Here is a 25678-nt window from a genome sequence, read left to right as displayed (position 1 = left end):
ACTCTGTATTCTCCCAGGTCCGGCTAACGCCTCTCCAGAGGCGCATTTCCTTTGATTTCGTCCTCTCCAGTAAATTGACTGACCTGTTATCATGTCATGAAGCAGCCGGTTCTTGATTGAAACACATAAACCAACACAGCCAGTGTGACAGCATCGAGTTTTCATCCAGGGCTGCCGTGGCCTTTGCTGTCATAACAAATGTTTCTGAATGGTTGATTTTTCTGCACTTTACCCCAAAAACACCACAATTATTTACAGTCATGTGAGAAGATTAGGACGCCATTTTAACGGCTGTTAAATGACAGATACTCAAAACCAATTTCAACACTATTGAGAAATCTGAACAAAAACAGAAGAAAAAAACTTTCAGATTTTCTGTAAAATATTTTAAGACATATAATTTCTGGTGAGGCATAAATTTGGATACGTCTTAATTATGTTTTGAAGCCGGCCTTCAGTCGTTCCACATGGCCGCTCACACTGAGCCAGGTTCTGGTTCAGTGTGAGCTAAAGGTGAGTTCTTCCTTCCCACTGTCGCTACATGCACTATCAGTATGAGAAATAGTTTGGAATTGGCCTCCAAGTGGAGGAGATTCAAAGTTACAGCCAGCATGTCCAGGCTGGCTGGCCAATCAAGGCAGTACGATTTTAAAAAGTCTTTAAAAGCCCCCAGATTTTAGAATCTTCTTCAGGCTTTTGCTGCAGCTGACATGAAAGCACTTGCCTGAAGAAGAAGCAAGAGACAAGTTTAACTTTAATGGAAGCTGTGCAGGGAGGAAATCTTTACCCTGCAAGAGAAACATGAAGGTTAGACTGAAGCCTGACAGAAAGATAAAACTGGAGTTTTGGAATAATGTTTTTTTAAAAGAACGATGTTTTGCTCCAGCAGTACCTGACCAGTCCACCTCAGCTCTGCCATTCATCAGAGAGCCTTTGAAGAAATATGAAATAATCTTAAAGAAATTTAGGCTGAAGCAGAACTGGTTCCCAAAGCTACCAGTAAATCCGCCAAGCTCTGGCTCAGAAACAAAGGTCCTAGTCAAAGGCTCGATCTTGATCTCATTGAGATGTCGTGTCTCTAGTAGAAATGACACAAACCTCCTTTAGACTGATGGCAGAAAATAAGAAACTTCTCACTGAAGTTATTCAGCTCAAATGTAAATCATGTTTTCTTTAAATTAAAACAATTTTAATTTATGGTGTTTGTGTGAAATCAAATCTTATCTACAAATATAAAATATAAAGATTACACATACAAATTTATGCATAATCTTATGTAAGAAATAAATATTTAACAAGATCTCCAAATTCTTTCCATCTTTAACAAACTTCTATATCTATTTCTGTTCACTGAATAAACTAAAAAAAACCTCTTGCTCTCCTCTGCTTAGAAATCATTAAAATGGAGCAAATCTCGCAGTGAAGCTGGAAACCAGGTCCGGTTTATTGATTTTGCCATTTGTAGATGTAACAAAACGCTTGTCCTCATGTGGCATCGGATGTGTCTTTAACCTGTAAGCAATCAATGTTTTTAATGGAAAAAAATGAGGGGCTCTGCATCAGAGTGCAGTGAACTCAACATGCAGAAGGAATAAAAGTGATGACTCTGGAAACCAAGGTGAAGAGAAAAAGCCAAGAGCTGCTGAATGAGCAAGGTCAAAGTTCACCGTCTACAAGCAGCTTCATGCTCTTTGCTGCAATAATCTGAGTTTGAGTAAAAACAAATTAATAATGCTTCCACATGAAGATGATAGCACTGCTATCAGCTTCAAGCACTTCAGGTCAAACAACAATGGCTGCGCTGCCAAAACCAGGAGCTCAGCAGGAGAGCCAGCTGGCAGACAGCAGACCCTGGAGAACATTTTCAGCACAGCCTGGATCTGAAGAAGACGAGAAATCAGCATCTATTCCTGTTCCTGGAAACAACTTAGCCACTGTCATGACACTAAAAACATGTATTTCATGCTTTTGGTCTAAATTAAGGGGAAAAAAACTTTGATGACTCAGCAAAAGAAACTTCAGATGCACTAAAGTAACTCTGATGTGACACCAAGTCCATTTCAGCCGGTTTTAAGGCTGTTGTAAACGAATATTTTAGTAATCGAGGTACTCGAATCATTCGAGGAATCGTTTCAGCCCTAGTCGGTTTATTCCTCAGGAAGGTTGACTGAGATGCTGTGGAAATAAACACACATTAAAGCTGGATTATTTTCATGCAGCCCTAAAGCTTCACCTTCATCCAGAAGAATATCAACGAGGCGTACGTCATCTTAATGTCCTGACAGCGAAGCAAACACATCATCATGATGATCTGATATGATGGATCCATCAAACAATATCCTGAAAAGTTCAATATTCACAATAACAGCTACATTTTTTGCTTTGAATGTTGTGAGGGAGGAAAACAACAGAGGCCAAGGGTCATAAGACATTCCTCTGTTCTCTGTGTTTATTCAAATGTTCAATTTGAATTTAAAATTTTGCAACACACAGGATTCAAAACATTCTGAAACCCAACAAATGAAAGCTCTCTTTGTTAGTTAAATCATTTCTACCATTTCTTTCATTTGTTTCTTTATTTCTTTTATGGCTCCAAACTCTCTTGTCCACATCATAACAGCTCTTAGAAGGAAAACTGGAAGAACCAAAAACAAAAATACTTTTATAAATTCAAACATGAATCACTGAAATGTTTGACCCAAGTCATACAGTTTAAAAGATAATTATATGATAAGGACCAAATGGATCAGACAAATGTATGATGTACATTTCTGAATTCAAATAAAGTCAAATAAAGTTCTGTTATTCTAACTAACCTAAAAGTTTGATCTGATTTAAGTTCAGTGAGATAAAAATGTGTTTTTACTTGGAATACGTAAATTTCTGGTTTCAACTCCAAGTGTTTCTGCTTTTTATTGATCAGACTATATTTGGATTTCTTAATTGCTTTTGGCTGAGTTCATCTGTTGATGAAAATAACTTGTGCACATAACAGTTTTTTTATTGTTTTATTCAGATGCATAAATTGCTCCAACTAGACGTTTTTTAATCCAATAAACAGAAATGTTTCTCCTTAAAGCTGCATGCTTGTTTTTGTTGTTCCGCATGCCGTCACATGTTCATTTATGTTGTTAAAGTAGAAAAGCATCTGTCTGACAGCGTTGTTCTACTTTGGTGTAAAAGGGGTTGTGTCTGTCTGGAGGAGAGGCTATTATGGCTCCTTTATGGATTATGAGGCAGGACTGTGACCCTCATCTCAAGGTGAACATCAGTAGCTGCTGCTGCTGCAGTCCATCACAACACTTTTCCCTATTATGGTGCATCTGGTGGCCCTGGCAACACCGCAATGAAACCATATCCATCTCAACAAGTCATTTCAGTCTCTAATGGGCCTTAAAAATGAAGTTTTCCTTGAAACAATTTAGAAACTGTAACAGTTATGTGAGAAGCTTGTGAAACTGGAAGATGTAATAAAGCCAAACTCAAAGATACGGAAAAGTCTTGATTTAGCCTGCTTGGGATCTAAACACTGCACACATTGTTGCAAGAAGAAGGCAAATAGAATCATAAAATGATATTCCACACTGGCCAGTTAGCATTCAATAAAACACCCACCTTAACATATTTCAGGGTTTATAGAAGGAACCAGTTCAGCTTCTGACTTCCTGAGATTTTGCTGAAAGACTCAGACAGGATTTTAAGGACAGAATTGATTCTGCTCATCTGGTACGATGAAGTTAAACTTTGGTTTGGTTTTCACAGTACTCATTGTACCTATTACCAATCAAGATCAATATTACATGAAACAGTATATCAGAAGTCCTGTTACTGTATAAATTCTTCTACTTTTGCCTCATCACATCAAGCATAGTGTGTGATATTTACTCGGTCAGCGTCCAGCTTGAGGTACAGTGACGACTCCATTCCTGCTCCTATGAAAAACTTCAAACATCAAAGCCCCAGCTTTGCCTTTTTTCTTTAGTTTGCTCATCCACATCCTGCATCCATGCTGAGAGCAGAGGAGCCGCACTGTTTTACCAAAAGCTACTGCAACATTTACCTTTTCATATGTCTGCATTGCTTCTTTTTATATTACAGATAAGTCGCTGCTACAAAGGTCTTTGCCAGCAGGATGAAGAAAGTTGTTGCCAAATAACCCACAAAGTTAAAGTTAGAGCAAAGAAAAGATAAAAACATTATAATACAATCATCCCAATTCAATGCTTTCAAAATAAAGTTGGAAAATCCACAAACCACAATGACTCTTGAAGGCATTTGGATGAGTTACAATATGTGTTTCCCTTTGGGGTAAATAAAGTATTTTTAGGTAATTTTTGGTGAGGTAAGCTAAAGGAAATGAAACTCAATAACCTGTCGTTAAATTCCTTCCTAATTTTGGGTATTAAAGTGAAAAAACGTGGCAGGTTTTGCCACAGAAAACGTAGCTAACATCTGACCAAGCGTTTTATTCACTGTGCTGCTTTGTGTTACGGTTTATGCAAATGAAGCTTCACTGAAATTCTGCAGCGATGGTAAATATTCAAGACTGAGTCAAACCTCTTCTTCATTCAATATGATGCTGAGGGGCAGAAACTAGACTGTTTTCTATGCATTTATTTATGTCTTCCTTAAGGAAGAAAACTGTTAATTCATGTCACTTGTGCAGAAAATTATACTTTCCCTCAACGTCTTTCAGGCTGTAAAATCATTTCACCCTTTTTCTGTTGTGGCTGGTAGACGAGACGCAGAGCGAGGCAGTGGGGTGCTGAACGTAGGCGAGAGCTTTACTGAAGCTAAAATCTACGCAAACTCAAGAAGAGACTCAGAGAAACTTACTTCAGACAGGAAGACAAGACAAAACACTTTGCTGCTGATTTGACGGAGCACATGTGCAGAGTGCAGTTCCAAATGTGTCAGTTGTACTGACAAATCTGACTTTAGAAGCTATGTATGTCAGATTTGGAATATGTTTGCAATCTGCATTAAGCTAGAAATCAGAAAATACATGTTTTGAAAGCTAGCAGGCACATTTGAAACCAATCTGACCTACTTTTCTACTTACAGCTGAGTTAGATCACTAAAATGTTATATGGGGCAGACTGACTCTAACACTGATGAGCAGGGCCTTATTTTTGTCAGGTTGCTTTGTGCCAATAAGATTTTGTCCTGATGTTACTGGCTTCATAGGAAAACTGTAATCCTACAGAATATTTGAAACATGTATTTTGAACTTGTTCGTTTATTCATCTTCTCTCTTTGCAACAACAAACTTCAATGAGACAAGAGGCCAACATAGCTGAACAACAGGGAAAAAATCAGTTTTTTTCCCTGTCAGCTCTGTCAGATTTGAAGGACATGGTCTTTAAGTTCTTGACTTTGACTAGGCCGTTTGAACACATGAATCTGTTTTGATGTTAATCATCCCATTATATCCTACTGGATGTTCAGGCTGGTTGTCCTGCTGGAAGGTGAAGCTCTAAGAGGTTTTTCTTCCAGGATTGTCCTGATTTAATTCCACCCATGCAGAAAAACAATGTTTCCCCGTATGATGATGTCATCTCTCTGTTTCACAGAGAGCATTCAGTGAACCTGAACTTAATGTTTTTAAGTCTCATCCTCCAGAACCTTCCTCTGACCATCAGCTGGGTTCATCTCTGACGTTCTCTAAAGAGCAGAGCAGCTGCATTCACACACAGCTGCATTCAGTTTAGCAGTGAAGCTTCACTTAAAATCAGTTGGTTGCACTTGTTGGAAAGATTTTCATGCACGTCACACTTTTCAGAGTTTGGAAAATCCAAAACCAGCTGTCCTTTCCTTACACTTTTGTGCAGCCGTCTCTGGCTCTGCCATAAAATCTAAATGAAATGCGTTAAGGTCTGTTTGAAACGTGACAAAAGAGGACAAGCAGCGTGAATACTTTGTGTTGATGTTTATCTGACTAAGCTAAAGGAAGAATTTGTTGAAAAGGTGCAGAATGACCAGGAAACAGGAAAACAGCCAGCTAGTATAAAAACACAGCTCAGATAAATGTATGTGTGACCTTTATTTCATTCTCTCTCTGAAGCTTTGGACTCACTTTATTGTACAGTACAGAAGAACACGCTCAGCTAGCATCCTATTATGCTCTAAATGTGGATTTTCTACATTTTTGCTGGAGCGGAGAGAAGGCTATTGCTGAAAAGATAAAAGTATTTTGAAAACCTTCCACCAAATACAACCAGTAGTTGAATGGTGGGAGTTTGAGAAGCAGCACATCAAAGCCTCTGATTGACGGCTGGGAGGAAAACAGATTCCACAAGGGGAGGGAAAAAAACGCTTTTTCAAATAGATCAAAATACAAGCAACCACAAGAGCAGAGAAGACAAATCCCAACCTGAAGACAGGCGGGGAAACAGATTCATCTACTGCACAAAACCCAACAAGAGAGTTGATACCCTTCAGCCTCAGTACAGTACAGGATTTCAGTAGAGTTAGCTTCTTAATGAAAACTTTGATGACGATAAGCCCAAACACAGTAAATCACTTCACTGCACACTTTAATAAAAGTTATGTTAGATTCTGACAGATAGAAATTAGACAAAAGAAACGTCAGCACTGCAGAGACCTGATCATTTAATGGATTTTAAAGTGACAGCACTCAATTAAAATCTCCATTATGAGGATTATGTTCCTCCATGTCACAGTGATGGAGCCGGAATATTCTTCAACCCCCAGAGCTTTAGTTGTAGACTTCAGATCTGGGAAACTCCTGGGATCCCTGATGCATTCACACCCTGACTGCCGGAGCTCACTCAGAGGAAAAGTGAATGTTATCTCTAAACGGATTCTATGGAGGTGAAACCAGAAGTGGACCGAGCTGCAAACTCATTCCAGAAATAACTCATCTTATTGAGTTAGATGACTGTCATTACGCAGGACTATTGATTTTCCTTCAGTCGTTATAAAATCAAAGAACATCCAGACATGAACAAATTTGTTGAGTGCAAAAACTACGAAATATATTCATCTTTTGCTGCAGCAAATCTCACAGGCGACTTGTACACCAGAGGCACAATTATTGGTCCCTTTGCTCTTCATGCTTTGTACAACCCCCATTGTCCCACAGCACAGAACTTCTCTCTGTTCCTAAAGGTTGAGCATCAAGAGAGAGATCTTTGAGCTTCTTGTGCAATCTCTCCAGTTGTTCTCTGAGGTTCTCCTCACGGCTTTATGATTGTATTTATGTACCAGGTCTGAATCCAAACATTTTGAAGGCTGGTTTAGTTTCTGTGTTCATTAGCTGAATGTTTGGGATCTGTTTAAAGACCAGATGATTCAGTTTCCAAGCCGTCTGCTAGATTTGTCTGTAAAATTTCCTGGTATTTCTTCAAAAAGCTTACAGAAGCATCCCACAGCATCACAGGTCCTCCACTTTGCCTAACAAGCAACATCATTTCCCTTCCTTATTTCCTCCAAATCAATCTTAGTCTCACACTTTGAGTTTAATCCCAGATAAATAACAAAGATAGAGAACAATTAAATGTTTTGAGCTTTTAATTAATTAAAATTTGATTTTTTTTCTAAACGTTTCTGTGGTAAATCAGGCTGGTGCAATAAAAGATTTGCTTATTTCAGGTTTTTTGTTCACCAGTTCCACAGGTAATATGATTGTCTGTCTCTCTGTGTTCTGAAGTTGTATTGTGGGGATATAAATAAGTAAAAACCCATTTGAGTTCAGGTGCAGGGCATGTTTGTTTTGACTGCTTTGGAACTGCATTTGATCAGATTTATGCTCAGAAGACAGAATGATCCTTTCTCCGTGGCTTAGCCTCATTCAGCTCAATCCAAAAGGCTGGACAGCAGGCTGTCTGTCAGTGCTGGAAGAGAGCATGACCTTTTATCACTGCTTCATCATTCTATCCTTTCTGTGCTGAGACATAGCCCAAGAAATCACACTGACACCAAATAAAAACAGGCTGAAACAGATAATCTGAGCCTCTGTCTTTTTAAGGTTTTTCTCAATAAAAACTTTATTTTTTCCACACAGCAGCATTCTGTCCTCTGCCTGCATGGAAGCTTAGAAGGCAAAATGTGCAGCTTCTACTTGTCTTTACACTCATCTCCCTGTTGTTAAAACCTTCTTCTTTTCTTTTTTATTGTTACTTCCAGCCTCTGTTTATATTTCTGAGGGAAAAGAGATTTGCTTGATTAAAAAGTTAGAGTGCTCAATGAGAGCACAACTGACCACTGAAACAAATCCTTCATGATTATTTATTCTCCTGTTCACAAGTTTAATGCAGTACAAAAAATGGGGGTTAATTTTTCAGCCATATTTTCACATTGTTATTCATTATTTTATAAATGTAACAGTTTAAAACTTAATGTTAAATTAACTTAATATTATAATAATAGTATAAAATAATATTATATATATATTAATATTATATAACTTTAATATTATAAAGTTATAATATTAACTATAACTTAAATATTTAGTTTAGAAACTGAATAATTTGCTCCAAATGAATGTAAATATTAGTTCTACAAAGTTATAAAGAAATACATTAAAGTGCATATGATGAAGTATCACACCATGCTAAATATTTAACTGGTTGGAAGTACCATGCTGGAAAAACTTTACCTCTTTTGTTAGCTTCTATATTTAAAGTTTTGCTGTTATATTCTGACTCAAATCCAAACTAAAATAATTTGTAAATATATTATCTTTCTTCAACTAATGCACAAACCTTCTCTAGTGGAAATGCAGAGAGAAAATCTGATAAACTCACTGAAAGGGTCAAAGAAAGTCAAGAGAAGAAAGGCACATGAAAAAAAGTCATGAGTTATATTATCCATTACACAAACAAGTTAACCCACCATATCGTTGTTAAATAATACACGCTGTTCAACAAAAACTGCTTCTTCCGAACATCTTCAACATTAAACATGTAAGATGTGCACAGAAAACCTGAAAGACACCCTCAGCTTTTAGACATGCATTAAAGCAGCACAGCGGATAAAAAAGGCTTGCAGCTGCAGACGCAGCACCAGTACAAGGGCATCAGGGGTAACTGATGCACTGTGAAGTGAACTTAGAGAGCAGGCTGGAATTCACTGAACAGATTCATAAATTAGGCCTTGACATAACAGAATGAACAAAACACGAAAAATACGTTTGCTTCTGTTGGCCTTGTGTGTTTCTGAGTAAAAGTCAGCATACTAACAATTTTACTTGGAATTTTAGCAGCAAATTTACTAAACTGCACTAAATATTTATTCTCCAACAAGTTAGCAATTTCCCAATAAAAGCACCTGGAATGAATCCATTCCCTTTATGCACTTAACTAGTTCTTTGTAATATTAACATGAACATCTCAGAGCTTCACTGCTCATTAGATGCTAAATACAACAAACTTTTTCAAATATTACAATACCTACACTGCCTTTTAAAAGTATTCAGACTGGCTTACACATTTTGCCACAGTACAACTTTCATGCATGTTAATGTGGTTTTATTTGATGAACCAACATAATCTGAAGTAACTGCAAAGTGGAAAGAAAATGATACACAGTTTTTATGAATATAACTGTATTAAACTTGCAGTATTCCATGAGACACGTGGAAAACGCATCAAACATTCAGTTCAGTTCAACATGAAATTAACTGAACTCAAGTCATTCTCGGGTCTTTAAAGACTCGCTGTAGATCGTAATGCTGTGAGGAGGTTTATGTATTAGAAGAGGTGAATCTGATCAGAAGTCTACAAAACGAACCTGGAAAAAGGTTTTCTGTTCCGCTCAGACCAAATGTTACATCACAGCCTCTTCAGGGTTAAACCAACCCATCATGCTGTGGAGGTGATTTTCCTCACTTTGCTGTTGCTGCACAAATTAATTTTGACTTGACCGACACATTTCACACATTCTTAGAAGATACATTTTTAAAACTTTCTGGTGGACTCTCTGAGTCAGTATTCTGGGATTTTTCTGTGGAACTTGATTCCAAATTATTAGTAGAAAAACTGCCTACTGGCAGAGTTTTGAGGACGTATTTCAAGAGTTGTGAGTGCATTTGCAAGGCACAAAGATGTTTCTTCCAAAGTGATATTTTTCTTTCCTCCTTTGGCTTGTTTTCTCTCTGTGAGCCACTGGACAGCAGCAAGCAGAGGAAGGGAAGCAGAGCTTAAATGCAAACATAAATCACCAAACACTGGCCTACCTGTTGCTCTGCAGCCAACACTTTACGCCACCATTGTCTCTCAGTGTAGTTTGGAAGACATCAGTTCTGAAAAGAAAACTCCCAGGATTAACTCCAAAGCTTCGTCTCCTCCTCAGACAAAGACAGAACAATCAGAAAGTTCTTCCTTGTTGTCAGGCAACACATTGAAATGACAGAGCGCTCACTTTGTGAGAGAGGAGGTCGGTGTTGCAACATAACGCAACTCTTACTGTACAATATATTTAATGGAAAAGGTTACCTGCAACTCCACTGTAAGACAGATGCATTGTTAAAGACAAAGACCTCTGCTATGATTACATTCCTAATGTAGTGTGGAGTTGCAGGGGAAGCCGGTCATAATGGAATATACCTGACATATGTGTGACTTCAGAGTGGTGGGGCCTTAATATTAATAACATAAAGCTGCTATAGAGGGGACTTTTATCATGATGCCTTGCATCTGCAGAAGTAATTAAGCTCTTATGCTGGCGGTGTGCTTTAATCTCCCCTTGGAGCGCAGCTACTGGGAATGGCACTGGTTCTCTGTGTAATGGTTTCACTTTAGCTCCACTCAGAAGAAAGTGATTGTCATGATTGCAAAAACTACAATAAGAAGAACCCAGTAGAAAATATCATTTTAAAATCGACTGAAGAAATCATTGACCCGGTTTTATGTCTAGCTAAAGGCCATAAAGCACTGTCACTCCCTAAATGAAGCCAAGGGAAATGATTTATCCTCTCTACACAATCCCAATCACCCACATCATTAGTTATAATAAAATGCTAATAATGTATCATATGGCTTCGAGAGAAACTCATTTGTCACATATTCATTTGAATAAGACAAGAATCTCTGCATCCATCCTCCTAAAATGTGGCTCTGACAAAGAATATTACATCCAACAATGTGGTTATAATACATCTTACAGAGTAAAGAATAGAGAATCATTTCAGACCATATCTGAAGGGACAGTCGACCCAAGGCTTCCTAAAGGAAATGTGAAACGATGTTTTCAGCACATTCATAAAGGAGAAACAAGACAAAAAGGAAAAATGGGAGAAGGATCTTTTTCCAGAGCAATAAAAGAGAAATCTCTGATATCCTGTGTTGGATTGAACCATAATTGGATTGAATTAGCAATACAAAAATAAATGGCATTGAAATGGATTACATATAACTGGATTTACGTTGGACTTCAATCACTTTAATTTATCCTTAGTTGACTTTGAACTGAGCTGAGTTATGATGAGATCCAGGACTCCACCCTCACCTGCAGGCCAGATCACATGACCCCTGACCTCAACGTCCTTCCTCCAGATGGCGCTCCCACACTGAGAGGAGTTTCTGTTGCCTTCAGCGATCAAGTGTTGAGATTTGAATGTAGAACAGTTTTTGCATTTTTAGCTTGAGGCTCTATGTTTCCCTGAAACTAAAACCTGCATTTTATGCTTTTTTTGTTCCCTTTAATAATTTCAACAGAGAAGCATGTTTCCATGAGTTACCAAACATTAATGTCATTTATAAAATTGTATGAAACCATTTGTTGGTCTAATACATAAAATTTGAGTTGAGAACTTGAGAGAAAGTATGAAAAAGTTCAAGTTTATGAACATTTGGAAAGCTTTGTAACCAACTTACTAACGCAAATTGATTTTATCCCCAAGCTTTAACAGTTTTCAAACACTTAACAGTTTCTAGCATTCATGTTTTCCTGGAACTGCGTAATGGGATGTTTTCGTCTCCGTGCTCAGAAGTGGCTCAGAGTGCAGAAAGAAGTTAGAGAAGTGAAAACTAGAGATGTAAAAACAGATAAAAGCAGCTAACACTTCCTTTGGGACCAAAAGGCTTTTTAAAAGATGATGGGCTGCTGCTCTAAAATCCCCAGGTTAAGACCACACCTGCATCTGGTTTCACATTTAGAGTCAGAAGTGTAAATCCCAGAGGCAGCAGCTTCAATCTGTGTCAGATGCTTCCATTTTAAACCACTCAAAGAAATTGAAGAGCCATGATATGATATATATTACTCTGCCACTGTTGTCAGCTCGGCTGTACGTACTACCATGTTATCTATTACCTCCTATAAATTCCAATTATCTCTCTCGTCAGATAAGATCACACACAGAGGGAGCCCACATGTCACCGTAGCAACACACATCCAGAACAAGAGGCAACAAAAAGTCTGATACCAGTAAAATAATCCTGTCCTTGAATCTAATCTGAGCCTCCGCAGCAGACAAACTCCACTCCAGTGTAATTAAAGCTGATTTAGAATGATTTACATGCTACGGGCAAGATAAAATAAACATGATTAGGTCAGACAAATACTGAGGTCGATTTTTCTGAAGGCTTGGAAATTAATAATACATTTCATGTGATAAACAGTTGCGCCGTGGGCTCCGAGTGTGGAATGCTAAACAGGTTTCTGTGCCAACCAATGAACTGGAGCCCCCTGCTGTTTCCCAACTTCTTTGTTAATTATGAAAAGATGTCTCTTAAGGCACTTGTTATCTGTGGAGGAAGCTGCTCAACAGTGTTTGGATACAATATCGATAATTTCCTCTGAGACTCTGTCGCCTATTTCATCTCTGTTTGTAGCAAACACTTTCAACCCATCACTCTGGTGCAGTTTGTTCTCTCACAAACAAATAGTTGCATCTGTTGACATAGCAATATTTCCTAAATGCAGAAATAACAGTCAGGTTCTAATTTTGTAAGACGTTGTGCTGTGCAAATAGGCATGCACGGCCCAGAGTACCGAGTAATGATGCAAAATATGTTCAGCATTTTCAGCAATCTCCGAGATCTGGGACAGGCTGTGTTTACAGTGATTTCCACCTGAGGAAGACTGGAACCTGAGTGAGAGGAAATAATGCCCCGCTCATTGTGAGCTGCTTATCACGGGCACTCAGCAGTGTCATCCTCCAAAATTAGCTTGTGCTGTCTGAGCATTATCTGCCACAGATAAAATAAGGAGGTGGGTATCTGTTATACATTGTTAATCTTGAGATGTGACAGGAAACAAAGCAAGAAAGGAAGTGCTAGCGTCAATTGAATATAGAGAACGGTGTGCAATGTGAGGAAAGGGCCAGATAAGTTCCCACTGAATTCATTTTAAAGCTCAAATTCTGGAGGTAAAAAAGAAAAAAAACATTTAGCTAAATGAGGTTGCTGCTCTCACCTGGCACAGCTGCAGAATTAGGTCGGTGGAGAGAGCGCCACTCGCTCGAGGTAAAGACAAGTCAAGGAGATAACAGTCCCCTCAAGACTGGCAGGAAATCATTGCAGTAAGGAACACACACATAAATACAGTTAAACACACACACACACACATACACACCGGACTGACATGCCTGGCTTTTTATTTTTGCATTTTTACACCTAATTCATCCATTTTCACCTTTCGGCGAAATTCAAATAAGCTGCCATGAGAACGACTCTGCTTTTGATGTAAATATTTACAAAATATGTTCTGGTGTCGTTGCAGAATCATATCATTAATAGCTGGAGGTCTAAAAAAATGAACTTGGATGGTGTTTTGTCTCTTCAACAGAGTACCTCTTATATAAGTCATTTCTATCGTTTCATGTTTTAGTCATTCAGTAAATAGCTACTTATCCTGGGCAGCTATACAGGAAGTGGCTCCAAATGAGGCTGACTCAACAGACACCAAAGAACATATACAGAGTCAATTAGCAATCTGCATGCATTTGGATTCCAAGTTCAAATGCACTTGCTGGGAGGCTGGATAGATAAATTCTGGTTGACACAGAGTGAGATGCTGCTAGCAATACCAACTACAAAATGCATAAATAAAAAACTCCTGTTCCAGACATGATGTAGCACATGCCTTTAACTATTGACAAAGGTCATCATTAAGTCCCAGATGAAATACTGAATATTTCAGACTATCACACAGAAAATCCCAGGACATAGACATATGCTGCTGTGACTCGTCAGTAAGAAGAAACAAAGTCTTGAAAGGGAAGCTCCTTATTTTCAGTGTTTGTGATGCTGTTTGTCTTGTGCATTGTAACAAACTATAAATGCATAATTACCTGTAGCTTTATGCTGTCACTGAACTCACGTGCTATTTGTGCTACGTTCAAGCAGCAGGCGAATGCGACCCGTTTCTGGACGTAAACAATGGCTCACAATTATACTGATGAAATTATGAAAACAGACTGTCAGAGAAACGCATCACATTAAAATCCCTCCAGGTCCGACTGCACAGCCAAACAGACTTCTCTACAGAAGCTGTGACCAATGATCCACTAAAGGATGTTGGTATTAATTGTTCGTACTTTCTATCAGCTTCCTTCGATCTGTAACGATCTTGTGCCAATACGTCGGCTCCTGTTGCTCAGCATCTTTAAAATAAACGACGGCGTCCATGACTACTTCTGTAACAGAGCGTTGCTGTGTGACAGCGACGTTCTTCATTTTGCAGTCATAAACTGAAGTCTGATTGCAGCAGTGGTGTTACTGTACTTAAGTACATTTTTTGAGTACTTTCTCCACCACTGGTATTGCAGTCACATTTAACTAGCAGCATGAATGACCATGCTGAGAAAACAAATTGCAATAGAGCATCAAGACCTGCTCTGTGAACGTAGCCTTGGATTTTTATCTGCGTTGTTTGACATATAGAAGAAGCTTTACTAAAGAGTTTCTAAAGTGACCTTTAGAAAATCTTCTAAACTTCTGCAAAGATCTGCTAAACACAGACACACAGCGAGAGAAGACAGGTCATTCTATGGAATAACTCTGAACCTCTCGTTTTATTTAATGTCACATTATTGAAATGCCTCAGTGCATAAACCCCCGTTAGAGTCTTTATAATTCACCTGTCTCTAAATGCGATAGATTAGATTGCTATAAAGATCCCAGCCTGACAGAGATGACCAGCTCCCTCCCAACACAGAGGCCACAGTAAAGCCTGAAATCTCTCTAAATCTCTGCTGCAATTATCATAGAAGAAAAGCTACAGGGAGATTGAAGGTCCTTCAATGACAAAGATGGCAGAATAAGAACAGCTCAAGTCACCGGGAGCAATGAGTGCAAGCTGAGGTCTCTGCTGGCTTTGCTCCACCAAACAGCTGCCAAGCAGACAGTTTTAAACATGACTAACACTGATGATGATCCATTTCTGGATTTTGCTTTCATTTTGTTTCTTTTTTCTGTCTGCAGTAACGGATACGTCATCTTTCATTGGGGCAAGTTATTTATTGTTTTGTAACAACTGCAAGATTTCCAAGATCTGATTTTTTACATGATTTTCCACAAGGTGGTTTCAAAGAAAAGCTCATTCGAATGAGCTTTTAGTGAGTTTAATAAACCAGCTAATAGAAAATGCTGCTCAAACATGGAGGGTTATTATGTGAATAAGAATGAAGCATAAATTCATCAAAAAAAAATAACAAGCAGCAGATCGAGTCAACCAAAAATCATCTAACATGCTTCCAAATAATATCAAACACCAGAATATTAATATCCAGTTACTGAGTATTAGCATGTCATTAGCATTCTACAATGCTAGCATAAAGGGCTCATAATTGCACTGAAAGCTGTAAAGAAGCATGCTCTATTTGGTCATTATGCTTGGCATTTTAAAGACGCTGCACATCCCACACAAGTGTTCACACTTCTTGTGCTTGATTAGACCTCTTACTGTGCGGCCATGAAGACGGCTGTGTCTATCTGTCGCCTGCTCAATTCTCCCGTTAGCAAAGGCCAACCTTCATGCTTTGTGACATTTGCTGACATCACATAATTCTTGAAAAAAACTAATATAAGTGACCAGAGGACTCATTAACTAATGCTGATGCCAACTTCTGGGACGTTCTGCTTGGAGAAAACTGCGATTAATCGAGTCAGAAATGTTCTCTGCAGTGATTCTCTTAGAGCAACTTCAATGTTTTAGGTTACATGGTTTAATTAGTGGGAGGAGCTGGGATGGGGAGAATTAAGCTCAGGGGAAATATTAGTCTGCTGGTGGTGACTTATTATAATAGTGAGTAATTACAAGTGAATTCAAGTGCATTTTATGATATTAGCTATTATGTTTTTTTTTACTTATTCAATCAACTTATTATTAACTTATTACTTATTATTATGTCTTGACAGTATAAGGCCGTGAAAAAAATTGATTCCTGTGTTGGAGTTCATTCATTTTGTCTCTGTGCTCCACCAGGTCCGTTAACCAGCCTCAGGACCCGACCAGAACCCCTGAGTGTAAAATACCTTGAGAAATAATGAGATTTGGTTATAAAAACAGGCTTTACTGCCGAAAAATGATCAGATGTTACAAGCCATACATGTCATCCAAATGGATCAGGTACAGAGTAAGCTGCAACATGTGCATGTAAGAAGTTAATGTGGTTTCCCAGTCCTTTGTTTCATCACACTCCTAATCACCTTGAATTTGGCTGTCATTTCCCACAAACTGTGAAGTCTGAATGGTATAGCCTCTTCTTTATTATCAAGAATAACTCTATTTGTGTTTCATTAGTGCTTTGCTGGGATGTGAGATCATTAGCAGGATGTATTCTAGGGAGAAACTCCTACATTGATGGTAAAGAATGACTTTAGTCATTCTTTACCATCAATTCTTTTTCGTTGTGCAATATTAATCTGATCCTAATTAACATTGATAGAATGCCCCTTTTAGACAGGAAATCTAACTTCACATGTAGTTGCTACTTTTCACACTAAAAGAAGCTGCAAGTGAAAACTAATTATTTTACAACTGCTCTTATTTGTACTCCTAATTAACCTCAACATCAAATAGAAGAGCCAAACATCATTTTCATGTCAAGGTTTTCACAGAACCATGCAAAAATAATAAGTAGTTTCTAAAAAAAAATTCTTTACTGTTTTTACTGGCAGAAAATTCAATATTTTAAATAGGACCATGTTTAACCTAATGTCTACAGATCAAAGCACCTGCCAACTGAGCAAACTGTTCAAAAAGAGCAAATATCTACGATAGCAGCTGTCATCCTTCAACATTTGTGGCACTAAAACGTATGAAAGTCTTGGTGTTTTTCTGGTTTTGCAGTAAAGTTTTAATCCAAACTGTTTGACATCTGCAGCTTATATCATGTTGGCTTTTGTTTATGTCTCATTTCTAACATAAAGCAACATTTTTCCTTTCAGCTGCAGAGGGAAAAATCAATACGCAGAATAATGATGATGTTGTCTGAACTGCTACTACACCTTTACATTCACTGTCATCAATTTACAACACAGCCATTATACCCCAGCACCAGTTTTTATTCATCTTCTCCTCTTATTCATTTGTTACAAGCTCTGGTGTGGAGGCGAGAGAACATGTGTGTGTGCCAGGGGCTCCAGGCGCGCGCGCGCGTGTGTGTGAAAGAAAACGAGAAGGCAGGAAGAGAGAAAAACATAAACGAAAAGCTATTTGGAAATTTAAAGTTGAGGAGGGATGATGTAACAGACAGGTAGTCGCAGTAGATTACAGAAAAGGGCTGTGATAATGTCTGACAGTTCTGTTCAGTACACTGCACAACTACAAGCAGAAACAAAATAAAAACGAGTTTGGCTGAAATGGTGGGTGCTTTTTCCCAGCCTGCATAATGATAGAAAAGAGAGGAAATGTTCTTACTTCAAGGCGGAGATAAAAGGATTTGTAAGGGTACGTAAGTACAGAAGAGGAGTCGAGAAGGGATCAATAATTAATTTACTTTCAACAGTCAAGGGCAATTAACACACGTTTTTGCCCGTTACGTGACTAAAAGACCCAACGCTGCAGCTCCAGTCCCTAATCTCAATGACCATTGTCGCAATCGAAGATTAAACAGCCAACAAATCGATGTACACAAGAAGACAGAGGAAAATACACATGCTCCCCTAAACACTGGAGACTTGGATTAAAGGCAGTTTTGATCAGTCAAAAATCATCAAACTTAAAGGATTTTGTGGCATTAACCTTTACTCCGCATTTCAGAACAGCTCAGGAAGTAGCTCACTGTTTCACAAACAGATATATCTGCTCCATACCTGGTCACATGGAAAACCTGGAGGGGATCAATTATTTAGAGCAAGTTCACAATAATTAGTTAGTGTGTTGCTGTAGTAACCAGAACGGCTCTGATCAGTTTTCCAGAGAAATCAGGTGAAGGTTTTATCAGAAGATGAATTCAAACCTCTGTGACACTGGCTGCAGTTATGATCCATATTAAAATGATTGGTTGATGATTTAAACTTTACAATACTGCCTGTACCTGCTTTGTGTTTTAACTGCGTAGAAAGATAGTGTAGTGGTATTAAGTTACATTAAAGCTGATACAGGAAACATGTCGAGTGATTAAAATGGGCAAAGAAACAGAGAAACATCAACATCAAGGAAAACAGGCCTGCAAATAACGTTCCACCATTAACTTCCTATGCATCTGGTACAGTAACAAGAAACCATCAAATGTTTTCGCAATGACACACAGTTACTTATTCTACTATTAAGTCATGCACACACTCAGTCTGCCCTAATGAAAATGACCTCTCCTTAACATTCATTTTCATACTATAAATTTTGGAAAAATAACCAAATGAAATAAAACCATGATGTCATAGCAAATGTAGAATACCCTTCATGAGACAAAACGTAAACACTGAAAATGAACTTTACGTTCTACAAAATGTACATTGATGTTTCACCAACCTGAAACAGACTGGCGACCTGTCCAGGGTGACCCCGCCTCTCGCCCGAAACGTTTGCTGGAGAGGCACCGGCACCTCTCCTGACCCAGTAGGGACAAGGATGGATGGATGGATGGATGGATGGATGGATGGATGGATGGATGGATGGATGGATGGATGGATGGATGGATGGATGGATGGATGTTTCACCAACATATGTGGCAAGATAAAAATAAAACAGTGAGACAGGAACCCACACTTACTGTCTGTTTTAGATTCTTGATGATATTGCAATTGTGTGTTCAAGTCTGAAATATTGGTTCTGTGTGATCATCATGTGCTGCAACCACTGAATAATTTCCCAGATAGAGATCTCCCCTCACTTCACTGCCTTCATCAGCATTTCTTATACAGAATATGTTGCCAGGGAAACACCATTTACGCATGATGAGCTGACCTCAGAGTCGAGATCAAACCCTGCATAAGAAGCAGCAGCAGCTCATCTCACCACTGTGTTAAACTGATGTAAATGTGCTTCCAAAAAAAGTGGGGCAGAAATCCTAACTTGTCCAGAGAGGCAGCCATTGGAGATGGATGATGGCCAAAGCTTTGGGGAATAAATTTAACATAGGTTGGATTCTGGAGCTGTGAAACCAGAGATAACTGCTGATCAGACAGGAGCGAAAGCTCATTTCACTATAAGAAGCTGCTACAGGATCCTTGTTTCCTGCCCACATTCAGAACGAGTGCTTTTACCTGCAGGCAGCTGATTTTTATGTACAGTGCTCCTCTGATCATCAACATAAATAATACATTAAGTTTAGTCTTTTAATTTCAAATTTGAAATGTTTTATTTACGGTTTGGAATGGTTGTACAGAATAAAACAGCAGTAAATTTAAAAAACAAGAATCAGTGCTTCATTTTCAGTTGAATGTAGAGTTTCTCTAATCGACTGGTTCATAGTCACACATTCAGGCTCAGATATATACAAATATACACATTCACTTTTAAATGCCCCTTACCAAGAAGAAAGCATTAACAAGTGATGATTCTGGTGAGATATTTATCAAAACCAAAACCAGTAGAGTTCATATAACTTAATCGGTTTCCTGCCACTGACATGTCTTAAAGAGTGGAGGATAAATTATGAAGATAAGCATTTTGTTCAAATTCATCTCAAATAGTCAGGTACATTGTTGACACTGAAAAACAACTGGATGTTCTTACAGGCTTGGTATGTGTCACAGTCACTCATCCAAATGGAAAAAATCAGGCTAACATGAAGATTCAGGAACGGTGCTAACCTAACCTCAAAATGTTTAAAATATTTTAAAATGCTTAAAATTCCCCGTCCTGTCTAGAAATGAAAAGAGGAGGAGTCAAATATACAGGCAAGATTTACACTTTTTTTCTTTACTATTATTATTATTATTATTATTAGATATCAAATGTTCAGTTTATTGATTATATAATGTCATGAACTGCAAGAGAAGAAGCAACGTGTTTTGGCCCAAACTGTCTGGAAGAGAAAATGATTTCTAATGCATTAATAATTTATAGTATGTTTTTATTTTAAAAAAAAGATGTGGACGTTTTTGGACGCAGACATAATGAAGAATTGTCCTGGTTCTTGTGCAGCCAGGATCCATTATGGCTCAGGACGGTTCTGTTTTTGGACAGTTGACATTTCAATGGCTGACTCAGAGCGTTTTCTCAGAGCACTTTCCTACGAAGTGATTTTTATTCGTTTTGACGTGGAGGACGTACCAGGATGTTTGTCAGCTTTCTCCAGATTGTGTTGGTGGCTTCTCAGCCAGGTCACGAATGCATTCTTAAAAAATAACCTAACAGCTGCTTGGTCAAGTTGTAAAAACATGTTTTTCATGCTGATTATGTAGCTTCAGGTATACACTTTGTCTGACCTCTGTGTATAAATACAATCTCAGAAACTGTTTTGAATCAAATTTAGCTGTTATTCTTGAAAACTTCAACATGAAGTTTCTGTCGTAAATAATGGCGTACCACAAGGTTTTGTCCTTGGCCATATACTATTTTATTTCACAATTATTTCTATATTTAACTGTATTTGTGAGTCTTGCATTTTGACATCAAAGGGCTCATTTTCATCATTAAAATGTATTTTTGTCTATGAAGTGTAATTTCCTACATTCTTTTGCAAATTAAAATGAGTAATACGTGGCTACAACATTACAGTGTGTTCTCAGTCTATATTAAGCATCACTAAGCTGAAGCTTTTCCATAAATTTTGAAAAAAAAAACATTAAAATTGTATTATATATATATATATATATATATATATATATATATATATATATATATATATATATATATATATATATATATTTTTTATATATATATATATTTTTTTATTTTCTATATAATATTTGAATATATAGGAATGTGGGAATGTGCAAGTAGTTGAAATGAAACATTGAATATTTGAGACTTTAATTATAATTTAAAACAATGTGATGTCTGAAATGATGCCCTTTTTGCCCACAGCATCACCGTGGTTAGTTTTCTTCTTTGTTGCATTAACGGCAAATCTCAGTCAAATCACACCATGACTTTCCTTAAGTGAACAGGATACTGTGACCTTTGACCCTTGTATTGAGAGGATGTACATGAGAGAGGTTGTGTGTCTCTGTCTTGGTCCTGTGATCGAGTGGTGATCTGCCGTGACCTTGTAAGTTTTACTGCCGTTCAGAAACCAGAACAGAATGAAGCCTGAAAAAATAAATAAGTTAAAAACATTGCATAATTACTTCCTTGACATTAAAAAGATAAAATAAAATGAAACCTTACAGTGAGCAGACATTAATATCAGCATGCAGATTCCATCACTTTATTCAAGGGCAACCATTAAGGAGAAACTCTCACTTCAATTCAGTGAACTGCTAAATAAACCTTCTTTTCACTTTATTGAACAACGTCATTGTGGAAGTTCAGACCCACAGAGTCCATTTTTCTGTGGAAGGACAGTCTGCTATTCGTAGAAAAGGCTGAAATATCTGGGAGATTTGTTTTTGTTCAAAACATGTTTTTCTCTGAAATACAATTCTTTAAATCAAATTTTGTCTTGAATAATGTAATGTTACCTGGAATTATTGTTGTTTAGACTATGCCAGTGAGTATGCTGCTTTCTTTGGACCATATGTTCAAGAACCAGTTATGCTTTCCATTAAAATATGTACCGCTGTATGAATTTATTCAAAACAAAAGTGTTAAACTCACTGAGTGCCTGCAACTTCTAGAGGTGTGTTTTTTCCGACACACCTGAATCCAAAGGCTGAATTGCATTTTTTCTGATGTTTTTCTGATTATCAAATATTCAGATGTGTTGGAGCAAAGAAACTTCTCAACACTGGCCATCAAGTACTGAACTCTGACACCCCTGATTTAGACTCACAACACAAAGAAATGAAATAAATCTACATTTTGTTTGGAGTCGACCAGGTTTATCACAGCCGATAAAAAGCAAAGGACATGAGCGACATCTGGTTTTTCTGGATTCAGGATGGTTCAAAGCTATTTATAATGATACATTTTCAAAGTATGGCTAGATAGTTTTCAAACGAATATGCGGAATCCAGTGATGCATGCTAAGTTATAATATCCACTACTTTGTCCTTTCTGGGTTGCTGTAACATTATCTTGGTGGAGCCTAAAGAGAAAGAAGCTTATAGAAACACAACATACACTGTAAATTGCTTTTCATTGGTGTAAATGCTTCGACCCTTATTACCAGGGGATTAAACTCAAATGAGAAAATGATTTAAGCTGAAACATCTTGTTGCCTTCCAGAATTTCAGATTTTATTACTCTGATAGACCAAAGTGGTAGAAAATTACCCGTCCAGTTAAATTACTTTTATTCTTTAATTATTGAACATCTTTTCATTCAATTCAAAGTGATCAAAACTTAAGTTCTGATAAGCAATTGATGAAATGCTTATTGTGACAAGCCTGAGAATGGCCCAGTCAAAGTCCAGACCTAAATCTAAATAGAAACAGACGTTTTGTAAAGATGAATGGCCAAAGATATGTGCAGGTATTTCCTGAACAACAAAATAGAGCCACTGAGTAGCAATAAAACTTTTTTCTGTTTACTCATTTTTCCATAGCAAGACAAGGTGGATGCTCATGATTTGCTGGGTATACAAACCAACCATATTCTATCTGACAAATATTTATTTATACTCAGAATAACATGGCAGCATGAATATTGTGAATATTGAATGCAGGACTCTGTTAGCAGCTCCATAGATAATAACGTCCATGTTGAGCTTAGCTTAGAATCCTAAGCAGCAGCTGCTGCAGAGTTACAGTGAGCTAAGCGTTCAGTGACATGTCTGCCATAAAAAACACAGAGGGTATCAACACCTCCTGCAGATGCGAGGGACTTTGGAAAACCTTTCATGCTGCAGCCTCATCCGGAGTGGTGTCATGTCACTGAGTCTAGACCTCCAGCACCTGGCACTTGTGCATAAGAGGTGGGCTGGAGAGCAGGAGGTTGTCAGTTGCCTGGGGCAATGATGTGTGGGGGTTATGCAATGCAAATGTTTCCTTTTTTTTTCAGGATGGGGTTGGAGTTTAAAGAGGGGAAAAAAGATGCTCAGTTGCTATTTACAATCATTGTCTTCCCCAACTCTGTGCAACAGACACACACTCACAGGAAACCACCTTTCTCTAAAACAAAAAAAAAACAATTATGAAGGAGTCAAATGTTTGATGTAGAAGTCATACGTGTGGCCACATTGCCTCCTGGTGGACGGGTTGGGAATGGGTGAGAACTGAAATACATCAGCCAGTCTGACTCAAGAGTGTACTCTGTTTCATCATTAAACATTTCCCATAGCAACAAAGGTGAGGCAGAGTGTTATATTTTGACTGCGGCTGTAATTGGCTTGTACAGATCTCTGTCCTGAATCCAGAATGCAGACAACAAGCCAGCTCATTCTTCTCTCAATCCTTCCTGTTAGTTCTTTATTTTGGAAATCGGAAAGACTGAATAGAAGCAAATCCCTGAAACCAATCAGATGATATAAATATCCTGCACATCAGAAAGCATGCAGCATGGTGGTGTGGTTTCATATAGGGTCTGTTTTCACATTTAAATACTATCAGTGGTTTAGCATGCAGAGTCTGGAGGTGTGAGCCGGTTGGTCTCTATACGTTCAGCAGCCATAGAAGCTTAAAGAGAACAATGAGCAGACATGTTATCAAAGTGTGCTGAGATCAGAGGAGCAGTGAACCAGACCTGCTCACTGAAGCACCTCTCAACAGAACAAGATCAAATCATGAAAATCAACCGAAGCCTAATACTAAGGTATGTCAGAGTGGCTGTCATTTTTAAGGACATTTTATCAATGCGTCATCCCAAAAAAACTTTCACACAAGAACTTGTAATTACGGCAAGCTGTTTATGCTTTTGTGTGAATCAGTCACTGATTGGATTAATATCATGAGCTTGAAGTGAGTTCAGAACGACTAAAGGAAAACCCTCAAAGAGAATTGTCATTCTTGTTGCTGATTATCTTTTAGATGGAGCACATGCCTCTGTCAATTACAGGTGTCGGCTCGGATCATCAATCCCATCAATCAGAACATCAGGAGCTTCAAATCCAGACACCTCAGATGTGTCAGCTGTTAGCACTGCAGGAGCACAAGATGTGCTAATCAGCTCCTAGGGGGAAATCAAGGAGTTGCAAAATCTCATTCTGAATCTCACCGCTGGTGTGATCACAGCGTCGTCACAAGTATCATTTAAGAAAAAGCTTTAAACAAGAGTTACAGTTCAGCCAAATAGGTTGCAGATGTTTAATTATGGATTCCTGTATTTTGCTTAGCCATAAATAAAATCCAACCCTGACCTTGCCTTCAGAGGTCACCTGACTGGTAGTCACAGCCCCACTAAGTGTCATTTAAAGATGGCTTATTATACTTCATTGAACAGGCTATAGGTCTTTAGAAACACGTTTATTAGAGATTTCAGTTTGCTCCGTTCTGCACATGTTCAGCTGTTTTAGGGCTTTGTCTCTTTAAATCCATATGAGCTGCTGTTGGCCACGCCCACTCACCCCTCTAACTCAACTTTACACTTGCCTGTGAAAATGGCTGCAAACAGATGTGCAATTATGCAACTCTACATCTTTGAAAAGCAGAAATGGAGTCTCCTGCACAATTAACAAGAATACAGGAAGTGGTTTGTGAATAGTAAGTCAACAACAAAACACTCATCTTTTCCAGAGCCATTGAACAGTCATTGTTCTTTTTGGGGCTATGATGCTTTTGTTTAGGAAAAACCTGGGTCACTATATTTAAAATGGGAAGGGTAATGAGGTCTGATTTTGAATAAATGCTGATTTTTGAGCTTCTTATTACTATAAAATTAGAATAAATGCAGAATCTTTTTAGTAGTATTTTTTTTTTTGGCCTTACTTTTTATTGCTTTAACAACCTGCCAGTGGGAATAGAAACAGAAATTAGCCATGTGGCTATAATCTCATGTAAATGTTAATTTCATCTTGTCCCATTTTTAAAAATGAACTTAAACTTGAATCCTGGTTAACAGATGAGGAAACGTCTGTGGAGTAGAAGACGCCTTTTAATTTTCAGAACTTTTTATTTTTGAAAACTTTCTAAAACACCTTGAAACATAAGAAATGCATCAAAAATTTCCTAATTGCAGGCCAGATTTGCTCCATTCTAGAAATGTGGTCTGAACCTGCAAAACAAAATCTAGAGGGTCACAAATGGCCCTCAGACCACACGTTGGGCAACCTTACATGACAGCCTGC

The sequence above is a fragment of the Poecilia latipinna genome, unplaced genomic scaffold, assembly GCF_001443285.1.
Source record: "Poecilia latipinna isolate Pla-1442-1.1 unplaced genomic scaffold, P_latipinna-1.0 Scaffold1323, whole genome shotgun sequence".
NCBI lineage: Eukaryota > Metazoa > Chordata > Actinopteri > Cyprinodontiformes > Poeciliidae > Poecilia > Poecilia latipinna.
This window is presented reverse-complemented; position numbering follows the sequence as displayed.